This window comes from Zootoca vivipara, chromosome 7 (genome assembly GCF_965207765.1).
Source record: "Zootoca vivipara chromosome 7, rZooViv2.hap1.1, whole genome shotgun sequence".
Lineage (NCBI taxonomy): Eukaryota > Metazoa > Chordata > Lepidosauria > Squamata > Lacertidae > Zootoca > Zootoca vivipara.
The window spans coordinates 15778002-15790710 of record NC_142590.1 but is presented as its reverse complement, the minus strand read 5'-3'; the positions used below and the strand labels follow the sequence as shown (position 1 = coordinate 15790710).

The 12709-nt window shown below is 40.2% G+C and overlaps 1 long non-coding RNA gene across 1 annotated transcript in view; it reads left to right on the top strand.

Annotated features, from left to right (window-relative positions):
• LOC118088729 (uncharacterized) overlaps positions 1-12709 on the top strand; it is an 89904-nt gene that overhangs the window by 76637 nt on the left and 558 nt on the right. The window contains exon 3 of the long non-coding RNA XR_004693045.3: positions 1224-1323. This is a non-coding gene — a long non-coding RNA (uncharacterized LOC118088729). The remainder of the gene's footprint in view (positions 1-1223; positions 1324-12709) is intronic.

Genomic DNA, 12709 nt, shown 5'->3' with positions numbered 1-12709 from the left:
CGTACTGCCCATTTGGAGTTGCCCATTAGAGATAATTCCTCCGGGAAGCAAGATTAGATCAGCCAGACCCAGTGGAATCTCTGTGGATAATTTTGTTCTGTTTGCAATCTTTGCACTTCCTCAGGGAGGTCGGTTAGCAGTAGCCCCCATGCATGTGCTTGTTCTGAAATTAGCATGAATAACCAGCATCCCATCTCTGTAGGATTGCCGTGCACACATGCATTATTAGTTGGAGAGCTTTATTTCAACAGTGCACTCCATTTTCAGAGAGCAAGTAAACGTATTTCAAGTGCCACCAGAATAATCTTTTGGGTCAATAATAGGCTCCCCAGCAGTAGGAAACGATGAACATGCAAACTGATTTGCTGATCCTACTTGATCAGTGCATATTCATGTCAAGCACTTTCGCATCTGGTGCACAACTGCCAGCTTCCTTCAGAATTCAGTTTTTTTTTTAATTAATGGTAACAACATAAAGAGTTAATGTGACTAAATTGCACTGCTCTTCTACACATTTTATTTATTGTTCAACAACAACAACAACAACAACAACAACAACAACAAATAATAATAATAATAATAATAATAATAATAATAATAATAATAATAATAAGCCACCCATCTGACTGGGTTGTTCCAGCCATTCTGGACAGCTCCCAATAAAATATTAAAAGCACAATAAAACATTAACCATTCAAAACTTCCCTGTACAGGGCTGCCTTCAGATGCCTTATAAAAGTCAAATTGTTGTTTATCTCCTTGACATCTGATGGGAAGGCATTCCATAAGGCGGACGCCACTACCAAGACGGCCCTCTGCTTCCCTGTAGCTTCGTTTCTCACAAGGAGGAACTGCCAGAAGGCCCTCGGAGCTGAACCTCAGTGTCCAGGCTGGACGATGGGGGTGGAGAAGTTTCTTCAGATATACAAGGCTGAGGCCGTTTAGGGCTTTAAAGGTCAGCACCAACACTTTGAATTGTGCTCAGAAATGTACTGGGGTCATGGAATTCACCCAGTGTGATACAGTGGTATTTCATATTGAAATGTATCATCTTCCTACCTCTGGTCTTCCCTGCAGAATATTACATATTATATTTAGATAACAAAATTTCTTACAAAGTATTTTATTTGCAAAACCCTACACTGTTTGCAAATTAGGAAATGGCAGGTGTAATAATTTGGTCCTTTGGTTGCTGATATAACAAGTTGCATTTATTTTCTCAGATTGCAGCAATATGGTGAACGTGCAGCGCAAGAGAATCTTCAAGACAGCATGAAGTTGAAACCAGGAAAAACGGCAAATATTAAATAAGGAAAATGGAAGGTATGTCTCTACCTGCCACTAACGGTGAGGTTGTTGTGTAGATTGATGTCAGCTGAATGAAAAACAAATGGGCTTGCAAAACACTTTCCATTCTCTTTTACTTTTCTACCTATTCCTATGTTTGCCTATGGCCATTCACTTTGTCAGAACCTTGCAAATATCTGAAACCTGGATTTTTCATTGGCATTTTTGAAAACTGAACGCAGCAACCAACGAGAAACCAATCTGATATGTAGAACAGAATAGATACCATTCTTGGAAAAGGGATGTGTAACTGAGTGGAAATTTTGAAACCAGTTGTAGTAGTGCACATGTTAATGATGTTGGTTTTTGTGTGTGCAAGAATATAAACATAAGAAAGCACTGCTGGATCAGGCCAATGGCCCTTCAAGTCCAGCATCTTGTACTCATGGAGGTCAACCGGATGTCCATGGGATGTACAGAAGCAGGACATGAGCTCAACAGCACTCTCCTCATCTGTGATTCCCAGCAACTGGTAGAGTCTTACACATTGTAATAGAAACAAACAAACAAACATAATAGTTCAAATGCATGGTTTCCAAACTGATCAAAATAATATTTAAGAGCAACCCAGTTTCAGCCTTGCTGGGCAGCAGTGGCCTTTTCCCAAAATGGCTGCTTCAGTGATGGAAACTGCAAAAATGCTGCTCTCTCTCTCTCTCTCTCTCTCTCTCTCTCTCTCTCTCTCTCTAGTCTATCTTGCACTTCCACCCAAAAGAGCCCCAGGGCGGCAAACAACAAACTAGCAAAACAATACATTTTATAATAAGATAAAGACATTAAGAGCATCTAAAAACATGTAAACTTTATAAATGAAGTTATTCCAATGTAATACCAGCCTTTCAGATGTAATAAGATGTAGAATAATAAGATACTGTATGTTCTTTTGGTGCTTTATGCTTTGAGGGTGTATTCGCATGAGTGCACTGCATACCAAAATTTCATCAGTGACATTGACATGTACATGACCACAGATGTCTTCATTGCAATTCATTCTTCTGACGCAGACATTTTCCAGAACAGTCTGTTTTACATCCACAGTAATCACTTCATAGCAAAAATCCTAAACCTGTGAAAGAGTATTCCAATGTGGTTTCCATCCCATTGCTCCAATTATAACCCCTGTGCTGACAGAGGTTGCAAGTAACCAATTCTTCACCCCCATACATGAATAACCTAGTAGACAGCAATGCATGATATGTTATTGCAACATTTCTTTTATTGATGGAATGTATTTGATGGAACTACCATGTGAAAAGCAGCACTTGCACCTCTTCATTCAGTGATATATATTCACCACAGTTGTACATCAGTGCAAAGTACCTTTCAATGCTACCTAAAAACATGTATTGAACTCCATGAGTTTCAACACTGAAAACATGAGTGACTCTGAAATCCTGAAGACTGACTACATGTCCCATGCTGTGAGGTCCTGCTTCCTGCAAATGATGATGTGGCGTTGCTAGCTATGGATTCATGAAAGAGAATCAATTCCTTGGTCATATTCTCACCAAGTTTCACAGCAATATCACAAACATCTCTGTGTGTAAAGTGCTTTGCCAGACCAAAGCCACGGCTTAACAGAAATCTGCAAAAAGAATAAAATGGTGAGGGCTTCAGTGTAAGAGTCCTGATCTGTTTTCTCAATCTGTTATCAGTGAAAGCAGCATCTTACATGAGGAACATTATTCTTGATTGCATTTCTTCATGGTTGTATGGTGTGACAGTACTAATGTCAGAATGATGGATGGTGGAAATTGCAGGCTGATCAAGATTATTTGAGATAATCTCTACAAGAACTTTGAACAATTCAGTCTTGTTTTCAAAATTCATAGCAGTTGATGGACAGAGGCATGGGAGGTCCCACTCTCATACTTGCATCACATTCCATGCAACATCGGTTGACCAGTATGCATGACTAGAAAACCAGTTCAGCATACCCCTGACACTTAAAAGCAGTCCCAGTGTTGAGTATACGTATCTATCCAGTACCATCAATAGCTACTGCATTAACATCAGGGCAAGTGTTATCCATGTTTGAAAAACAAAGACACTTTACCATCAGTCTAAACCTGAGTTCTCCAAATACTAAAATAGGTGGTGATCTCTGCTGTCTTTATGTGATAAATTACTGGTAATTGCATATTCTTTCCATGACTTGGCAATGACTGCTGGGGCTCATCAGGGTAAATGGGATATGGGGGTGCTCTGCGAGATGCAAGTGTAGCAGGCAGCCAAGGTAGTTCACTGACAACCTTTCTGTGTATGGCCAGTGACACCCATATATCTAACCCCTTTAAGAGGGGGACCCTGGAATTGCCGCGGGAGGGGGTGAGTCACCACTTCATGCCCCCCCCATATAGGGAAGAAAAGACTAAAGGATACCACCCAAGGCCATAACCGCCAAAGTTGTGACGAATTGCTACAGGGAAGACAAAACCTGCCAATCCAGGAAAAATTCTTCCTGGTCCTTCAATAGCAACCAGTCAAAGACCGTAGCAGCGCCCACTAAACAGGAAGAAAAAGTTAACCTGCAAACAAGAAACATTAAACAAAGGGAGGGTAGGGTGGGTGAATCTCCAGACCCGACTGCCGGGCTATTGTCAACTCCACCCCCTATTTATAAAGGGGCTGGCCCTACCTCCCAGCAAGAAACTTGATTACTGAGGCTGGGCATGAACCTCCAAAAATTAACACTGAGAGGCAAGCCAGCCCTGTTTGCCAGTAATCACCCTGGGAACTGTAGTACCACACGCGATCCCGCAAAGGGCACCCACAATGTAAAGTGTGAGTGCTCATTATCATAGCTGTCAAGTTCTCCCTTTTTTAAAAGGGAAATTCCCTTATGCTGAATAGGCTTCCTCGCGAAAAAAGGGAAAACTTGACAGCTATGCATTATATCAATCGGTTGTGGTTTCTTATTTTGGTACAAGTTTTCATTGTTAGATGCAACTTCAGGTGTGATGCCACTGTGCTTTCTCTGCATCGCACAGTTGAATCATAGGCACTGCAAAATGATGAATGCTGAACACCAAGAAGCATCTTCTGTGATACTACTCACGCCTTACAAAGCCATCTCTATGTGGGCTGTGAATACAGTGTATTTCCACAGTTTGGTATAAATCAGCTTTCCCCAACTTGGTGATGTTTTTCTGCTACATCTGAAACTCCCATCAGCCCCAACCACCATTGCCAAAGGTCAGGAATGATGGAAGTTGACTTCCAATTATATTTGGAAGGCACCTGCTTAGAGGAGGCTAGTATAAACGCATCACTAAAGGAGTTTTGGACAAGCATCACAACACACTATTTTATCAGTTTCTGCTAGAGGCTGTGCTTCCTGTTCACACACACATTTGAGATTGCTCCCCCAATATCACAGATACCAAGAGCACATACCATCTTTGAGACTGTGCAGCAAACCAGGAATAATTGAAATTAGTTTATTCTTGTAATACATAGCATTGTATTTGCTTATCCTGTCCACACCTTGTTCTTTGAATTGGACTCCCCCCCCCCAAGACCATCCACATAAAGTGCCATTTCTGTGTCCGTTGTTTGAGACGTATGGCATCTCTATAGAATTTTGGAATATAGTCAAGATGGTAAATGGCATGATTTGCCACTAATTGCAACCTGATGGGAACTTTGATGTCCCTCAGCTAGGTGGGGAGTAAATTTGGTTCAGTTTTCATTTCCCAAAACAATATGCCGACCAAAGAGCAGCTACTTGTTTGAAATTTACGCTTTCTGAATTTTGTGGTGCAGTTCTTGAACAACAAAATGCTGGGGGGGATGTTATATTAGAGGAGAAAGTGATACATAAAATACATGTGTTAGTGAAGATAACATAATAATAATAATTATTCTGCTTCCAACAGAAACATTAAAATACACTAATTTCTTAAACAGTAAAAGCCTCCCTAAACAGGGCTGCCTTCAGATGTCTTCTAAAAATCTGGTAGCTGTATAAAGTTCATTATATCAGGGGGAAATTGTTTTCCAAAATGTGCATATCAGGCAAAACAACATGCAAAAGTGTACATATGAGAAAAGTGTACTAAAATACTGGTGATTTTCATGAGGGTTTTAAAGAAAATATCAAGCTAATGTAGTGAACTGTACTTAAGGTTGGCAAAATGAGAAAACGAGAGATATTGAAAATGGCATATTTGTCCATCCGTAACCTCAACTCTGTCATAACCTTTCGGACTGGGGATAGTTAAGATTGAACCTCAGTGCTCTTGTCAGTTTAACTCTGTCCCCTTACGTCAGAAAAAATGGAACCTTGAAGATCGAATAATATTGCCTACTAATTAAAAACACTAATTTAATCACAAACTGAAATTGTAAGTAAGTTAATAATAATTAAGAAACCAAGCACTTTGAAATGAATAATATAAAACCAATGCAATAAATATTAGCAAAGCTGTTATAAATTAGAACTGATTCTATGCCAATTTGTCATCAGCAGCAGAATATGCTACATTTGAGCCAAATCCCAATACTTCTACTGGTTGCAAATTAACTTCCATCTTTGATGTGCAGGAGACACTTGCTTTGGGTGCTGTTTCTTGTGCATATCGGCTGTTTGAAGCACAGCATGGGCAGTTGCATTTATGAAGTTATACTTTGTTATTGCTTTCCCTAAGCCACAAAAGTATTAATAGCATATTTATATTAAAGTGTAGGAAGAAACCACCAAACCACTGACTCTAAAACCTGAAAGCACTGCATTTCCAATAGTCAGTTTAAGTACTGTTAATAACTGCCACAAACATACGGATGGAAATTAATTTTAGGGTTGAGCTGAAATTTCTTGGAAAATAACATTCTGATAAATTATCTGATTATCTGATTATTTGATTATCTGATTATTTCCTTTGCCGGGTGTCGGGTGTCCCTGCATCCTCCCCTCTGAGGTATGCTTTGGCCCAGTTCTTTAGTTCAGTCGGTAGAGCATGAGACCCTTAATCTCAGGCAAGACTTGCATTTTTAAAGAAAGCCTCCTCCCCATTTCCTATAATAAGCTTCATTGACACTGCTTGTTAACCATGTTGGTGACTGGTGTTGGTACAGATAAGTTTTTGATGTGATAGTTCTTAGAAAATTTCTGCTGATTTTATTTTTCGCTCCCACCCAAACTGTTGTAAAACATATTGCAGCCATGTGGCAGCCATTCACTTGCATGGGAAACAATTGGGATGAAGATAATCCTACTTACTGTGCCTGATGATCCCAGCTTTGAAAAATAATTTCTCCTGTTTTAAATACCCAGCCTCTTCACCAGCACAGTTCTGGTCTGAGATTTATTTCATGGTCATACTAGAGTACGACAGAATTTTGGACAGAGGAAAAATGTCCTGCTTTTCTAATACTAGTAGTTAGTGTCACCAAATGAAATGGATTGGCACAAAGTTCAGCCCAGACAAAATGAAGCAGTTATTCAAACAACATTGAATTAACATACAGAATTCATTACCACAAGTTATTATGGCCACTAGCTGAGATGCCTTTTATGAAGGAGTAGACAAATTCATGAAGGATGGGCATTTAGTGAAATGGAACTACTAAATTGTATACTAGTGTTGAATACTTAATGCTGAGCAAGTGAACATCATCACCTTTGATGGTCTGCTTTAGTCTAGTCACCATTAGCAGCAAAGTTCCAGGCTGGTCACTGGGTGACCTTGGCCCAAACATAGTCTCTCAGCCTACACTACCTCAGTGGGTTCCTATGAGAATTAGATGGAGAGGGAGAACCATGTTTGCCACCTTGAGCATCTTGGAAGAAAGGTGGAATGCAAATGCAATCAGCTGGTCGATCAAAAACTATTCATCTAGCCATGCAACAAAGGAAGCTCGACACTCACATTACCTCGTAGGCAACTATAATGTGCTTTGAATTTGCCACTTGAGCCAAGTTTGGGTTTTGTGGAATTGTAACTTAAGAGCTAAGCTTAAATTACTCTTGCCTCAGGGATGCCGTCTAAACCTTTCACAGTTACATTTGCAAGTTTTTACTGTGTGGAGAACAGCTATCACCTAGTATATTTCTCCATCCTTCTAGCAGCCAACAGGAATGTGGTGCTGAGATTTCACATGGGGTGTAACCATCATAAGTGAGTAATTGCGTATAAACAGGCAGCAGAGCGGGGAAGTGGAGAACTTGTCACAGCAATCCTATTTTGGGTAGCATTCCCATGGCAAGAACAATGTGTGGTCCAGCGCTCTGTTAACATAACTTATTAATCTTTCTACAAGTGAATACATAGAGGTGAGAAAGCAAGAGAGAGAGAGAGAGAGGAGGGGGTGATGTTTCACGTCCCGAACTTACAGAAGTAATAATGAAATAGTTTCCTTCTCTGCAGAAGCTATCATGTTCAGTTACGAAGCAAAGTCTGCATGTGGAAACCCAATAGTGTCAGAGATAACAGTGCTAATTGGTAGTGTCCTCTGGGAATGAGTTTCACTGTGAAAGTCATTAATGTCAACAGTCACCACAATTAACTCTTGATAGAGCAAATCCTTCATGATTATTTCTTTATAGCCAGAGAAACTATTAGATCTCTCCAAAACGGTAGGCCCAGTGCAGCCATTGCTAACCACCTTTCTGTCTAATTTATTTCAACTTGAGTGATTCAATTACATGCATGTCATTGCCCTTGAAATCAGCAAGACTTGATAGTGCTTAACGTTGCCTGAGTTGTGCCAATTATTTTATGTATACAGTGCTATGCATTAATGTACCTAGTACTTTTCATGATAAGCAAAGGAGCCAGAAAAATCTCTCCTGATTTCTGGAAATTATGGTGCCATCAGTGTCCTGTTTTATTTGAATTCTTCTACAGGAACAAATAGGGACCCAGGTGGCGCTGTGGGTTAAACCACAGAGTCTAGGGCTTGCTGATCAGAAGGTCGGCGGTTTGAATCCCTGCAATGGGGTGAGCTCCCGTTGCTCGGTCCCAGCTCCTGCCCACCTAGCAGTTCGAAAGCACATCAAAGTGCAAGTAGATAAATAGGGACCGCTCCAGCGGGAAGGTAAACGGCGTTTCCGTGCACTGCTCTGGTTCGCCAGAAGCAGCTTTGTCATGCTGGCCACATGGCCCGGAAGCTGTCTGCGGACAAACACTGGCTCCCTCGGCCTATAGAGCGAGATGAGCGCCGCAACCCCAGAGTTGGACACGACTGGACCTGATGGTCAGGGGCCTTTTTACAGGAACAAATAAACCTACCTAGATGGTTTGGCAGACAATTTTTACTCTCCCAAGGCAATTTCACAGACCTATTGAGGTGGCAAAAATGCCCCCCCCCAAAAAAAAGCGATGTGTGTTGTGTCAGAAGAAGGACACTTAACTTTACTTCTCTAGATTAGTTTTGTTTAAAAAGCCATGTGGAACATTCTTTTGCCTAACACATTTCACCAACTGGGGCAAAAAAGAACCCCAAACACAATAATCAATTGGGATTTTCTGGATATATTTTATGCCAAATGGATTTCTTTTACCCCAACATATCATACCACTTGGAACAAAAGAAAGACCCCAAACCCAGGATTTGGTTGATTATCTCAGGTGCTTTTTATGTACTTGGGGAGGGGGAAAATGACTGAAATCGGGAAACGTAATGTTTACTACTGTGAGAGTGCGAGTATCATATAAAGGATTATGTTATAGCTCTACTTTTGTGTCAGTTCTACAGTGAAAAGTACACTCAAGGCTGACAACACCCCAATTCTTTGGAGAAAGGTTTTCATTACAGTGGTACTTCTACTTACGAATAACATTACTTACGAATGTTTCTACTTACAAACGGAGCTTCGTCCGTCATCTTGGATGCGGTTTAGATAGGATTTTTTCTACTTACGAATTTTTAAATAGGGTTGCTTCGACTTACGAATTTTTTCTCCCAATGCATTCCTATGGGATTCGATTTACAATTTTTTTCGACTTACGAATGTGCGTTCGGAACGCATTAAATTCGTAAGTAGAGGTACCACTGTATGTATAATATGCATAGGATCTGCTTATTAAAGTAAACACAAAACATATGTTTGAGTAAATTAATGGCCTTTAGTTCTTCTTGGCCTTCAGATAGATAGATGAATGAATGAATGAACAACATTGTTTCATTTTAATTAACCATTTAAAAGATGTCGCTTGGCCTAGCAGTAAAGCAAATGTTCTCTGCAACACAGCACCCATATTTTCAATTTAGGTCAAGCCATCAAAGACGATGCAAAGGACTGAAGACGGAAGATGAGATGCTCTATTTCACATATTCGCCCTCTGGAAGAGCTGGCAAAAGCAGCCACTTAAATTAAGTACAGGTCATCAGACAAGATATTTAATCTATTCCTAAGACAGACAACTTCCACAGCTGAAATCCCCATGGCCTTTAAAGCAACACAATGAACTACTTCCTCGTGTACTCCTGTCAAGTCATGTTAGGTTCCTTCTTTTTTAGAAGTGATATTTCATGTATGCGTATGGCCATATTGCTCAGAGCAAGGAAAAGTGTTTTGGTTTATTTATGACCTACTAACCTTAAATAAAGAACCAAAAAAAAAAGTTTCAGCCAATCTGAATGTTCTCAGAAGCCCGGAGATATGAAATGAACATAAAATAAATCTGACATTTGTAGTGCAGGCCAGCAAAGGCACACATGGCCAATCCACAGGGTTTCTTTAAAAAGAAGATGGAAACCAGATGATGGAAGAGGCAGGGGGAGAAGTCATTGTTACCCAGTGTGTAATGTGAAAGGCAGACCACAGAACTGAAAGTTTAGGAGAGAAAAGGGATTTTCGAATTGCACTCCAGGTGAGAAATAACAGGAGAATGAATAGTAGTACTGAGCTTTCCAGTACTTTATTGGGGAGGCAAAATGGAAATGTGAAGCAGCCAGCTCTATTGTTTGAAGACTGAATGAAATGGAACCGACATAACTAAGGGACACATTTGCCTGTTTGATAGCAAGGAAGTAAGATACAGAATTAGGTGGTGGTGGGGAATAGAGTCACAGGAAGAAGACAGCAACTGAAAAATAAATACAGAAAGGAAGGGAATAATTGGAAGACGTTAAACATGACTGGTCCCAAACTATGAAGTCTGCTCTCTTTATTGGGACAATGGTGAACACATGCAGATGCATTCAAAAGGCTATAAGGCACAAAAGACTTGCAGTGATGTGAATACTGAATAAGTCTGGCTGAGCTGAAACTACTCAGAAGTCTCAAGCAACCAGAAAGAGGAAAAGCTACCAGCACGGTTTTATTTTATTTTATTTTGACTAGGAAAGGTATGTCTTAATCTACTCAGAACTGCAAAGAATTATCTCTGGTAACAATCTCTGGTAACACATTGCAGCAGGGCTGGAGATGGCTTCAACAAGAAGGCAATTTTCAGCAGCATTTCCCATGCCAACCATACCACCCCAGCTCAATGAGTGGAGTCAGATGACTGAACTGTTCACATGGCACTTGTGGTTAACTTACAATAGCCCCTAACCCATTTGATTCTCATAACAATCGTGTGATGTAGGTTAGGGTGAGAAACACTGGCACCAGTGACTTAATGGCTGAGTATTTGAACCTGGTCTATGCCGAGCAGTCTACAGTTGTTTTATTCTTCTAGTTAGGCCAAGATGTCTACTAAAGTTTTGCCTTAGAAATAGAATTAAAAGCAATAATCCATTGTAGCAGTATGGGAAGGACATACTAGGAGCAGTTCCTTTGCTGCTCGAATCACTTTTGTGTGTGTAGTAGCATGCATTATTTTATTAAGAATGTTATTGTTGAAGGTATTTGGACTTCAGCTTATATTGGTGATGGTTATTTGTTTTAACTGGCCTTTGTTTTTCATAAAACTGTTAATACCACTGCCATTGTTAGTTTTCATACTGCATTATTTTTATAAAGTTGTAGGCCGCCTTGGGCGGGCTACGCCCCAAAGGACAGCACATAAATCATTTTATAAATTAAAAATAAATGTGAACTAAGTCAGAAAGTCCAAAATTGAAATAATGCCCTGGTACATTAAAAAAAAGCTCTTGCTTAAACTTCCCAACATTTGTAGGAAACTTTGGTCAAAACCTAGGCAGGCTTACTTGGGAGTAAGTCCCAATAAACTCAACAGGACTTACTCCAGGTGTGGGATTGGGCTGCTCCTCTCCTCCCTTGGCCCATTGTGATTGAAAACTACTTGACAAGCTCATCTTCATCACCCTATCCTTGCATACAACAACCGAGTATGATTAGTAGGACAGTCCCCTCCATATCAATAGCTCTCAACAACAACAACAACAACAACAACAACAACAACAACAACAACAACAACAACATGATGATGATGATGATGAGAGGACATATTTACACCCTTAATGTGCTTACAATCCAAATATCAACACAATGGAGGAAACGGGGACCTATGAAGGCAGGGACCAGAAGGTCGAAAGTATTCAGTCATGTTTCAAGGAGTTCCCACAGTTGTGGAATTCCTTCACTTAGAAACTCACCTCAGACCAAGCCTGGGGATTTGCTGGAAGATGTTATAAGATGCTTTTTGTTATTTTTTTGTGATCAGGGACAAGTCTGTACTGAGGCAGTTGGGGCCACGTGAACCTCAAATTAATATTGATATTCAATATTTAATGTTTAACATTGAAATTGTGCTGTCTAGTTTATATGGGATATTTAAAGATTTGTGTTTAAGTTTGAGAGCGCAAACGATGCAATAAATTGCCTGAAACACTAGGATATTAGTATTTTGGGGGGGGGGAGATAACACAGCTGGAAACTTGGAAGCTGAGAGACTGAGCCGTGCACAGGGATGCCCGCACTACAAATCTCTGTCTCTGTCCTGACCTCATTCAGTAGCCTGAGGCAAGCTCAGTTCTCTAACTTGGGAAAAATAATAATAACCTGCCTTATATAGTTGTTGTAAGGTTATATTAGATCATGTATGTTATGCTCTTAGAACAGCAAAGTGCTATGTAAATGCTAGGCATTTTTGGATCTGAACAATGGACTAAAAGCTATTACTATTCTGCACAATTTCCTTCCCAGTTTTGTTTTGTTTTTAAGAAAAGATAAATCATGGGAGACGTTTTGATCTGATGTTAGACTTTCCTCCCAGGATTTGAGGGCAGTATCGCCCACTATTCCTGTACCCACAGTCCCTGGAGTTAGGTTTTTTTATATACACATTAAATGGCTCACGGCAATTATTTGCTGAGAATTATTTGACGGAACAGTTTAATGGGATGGGCCAATGGTCAAGTGTTGTGGGACCACCAACTTAAAACTGAGTTTTCTATGGAACCGGAATCATTGTCTTTTCTTAAAATTTCTCTTCCTCCCCCCTTCCCT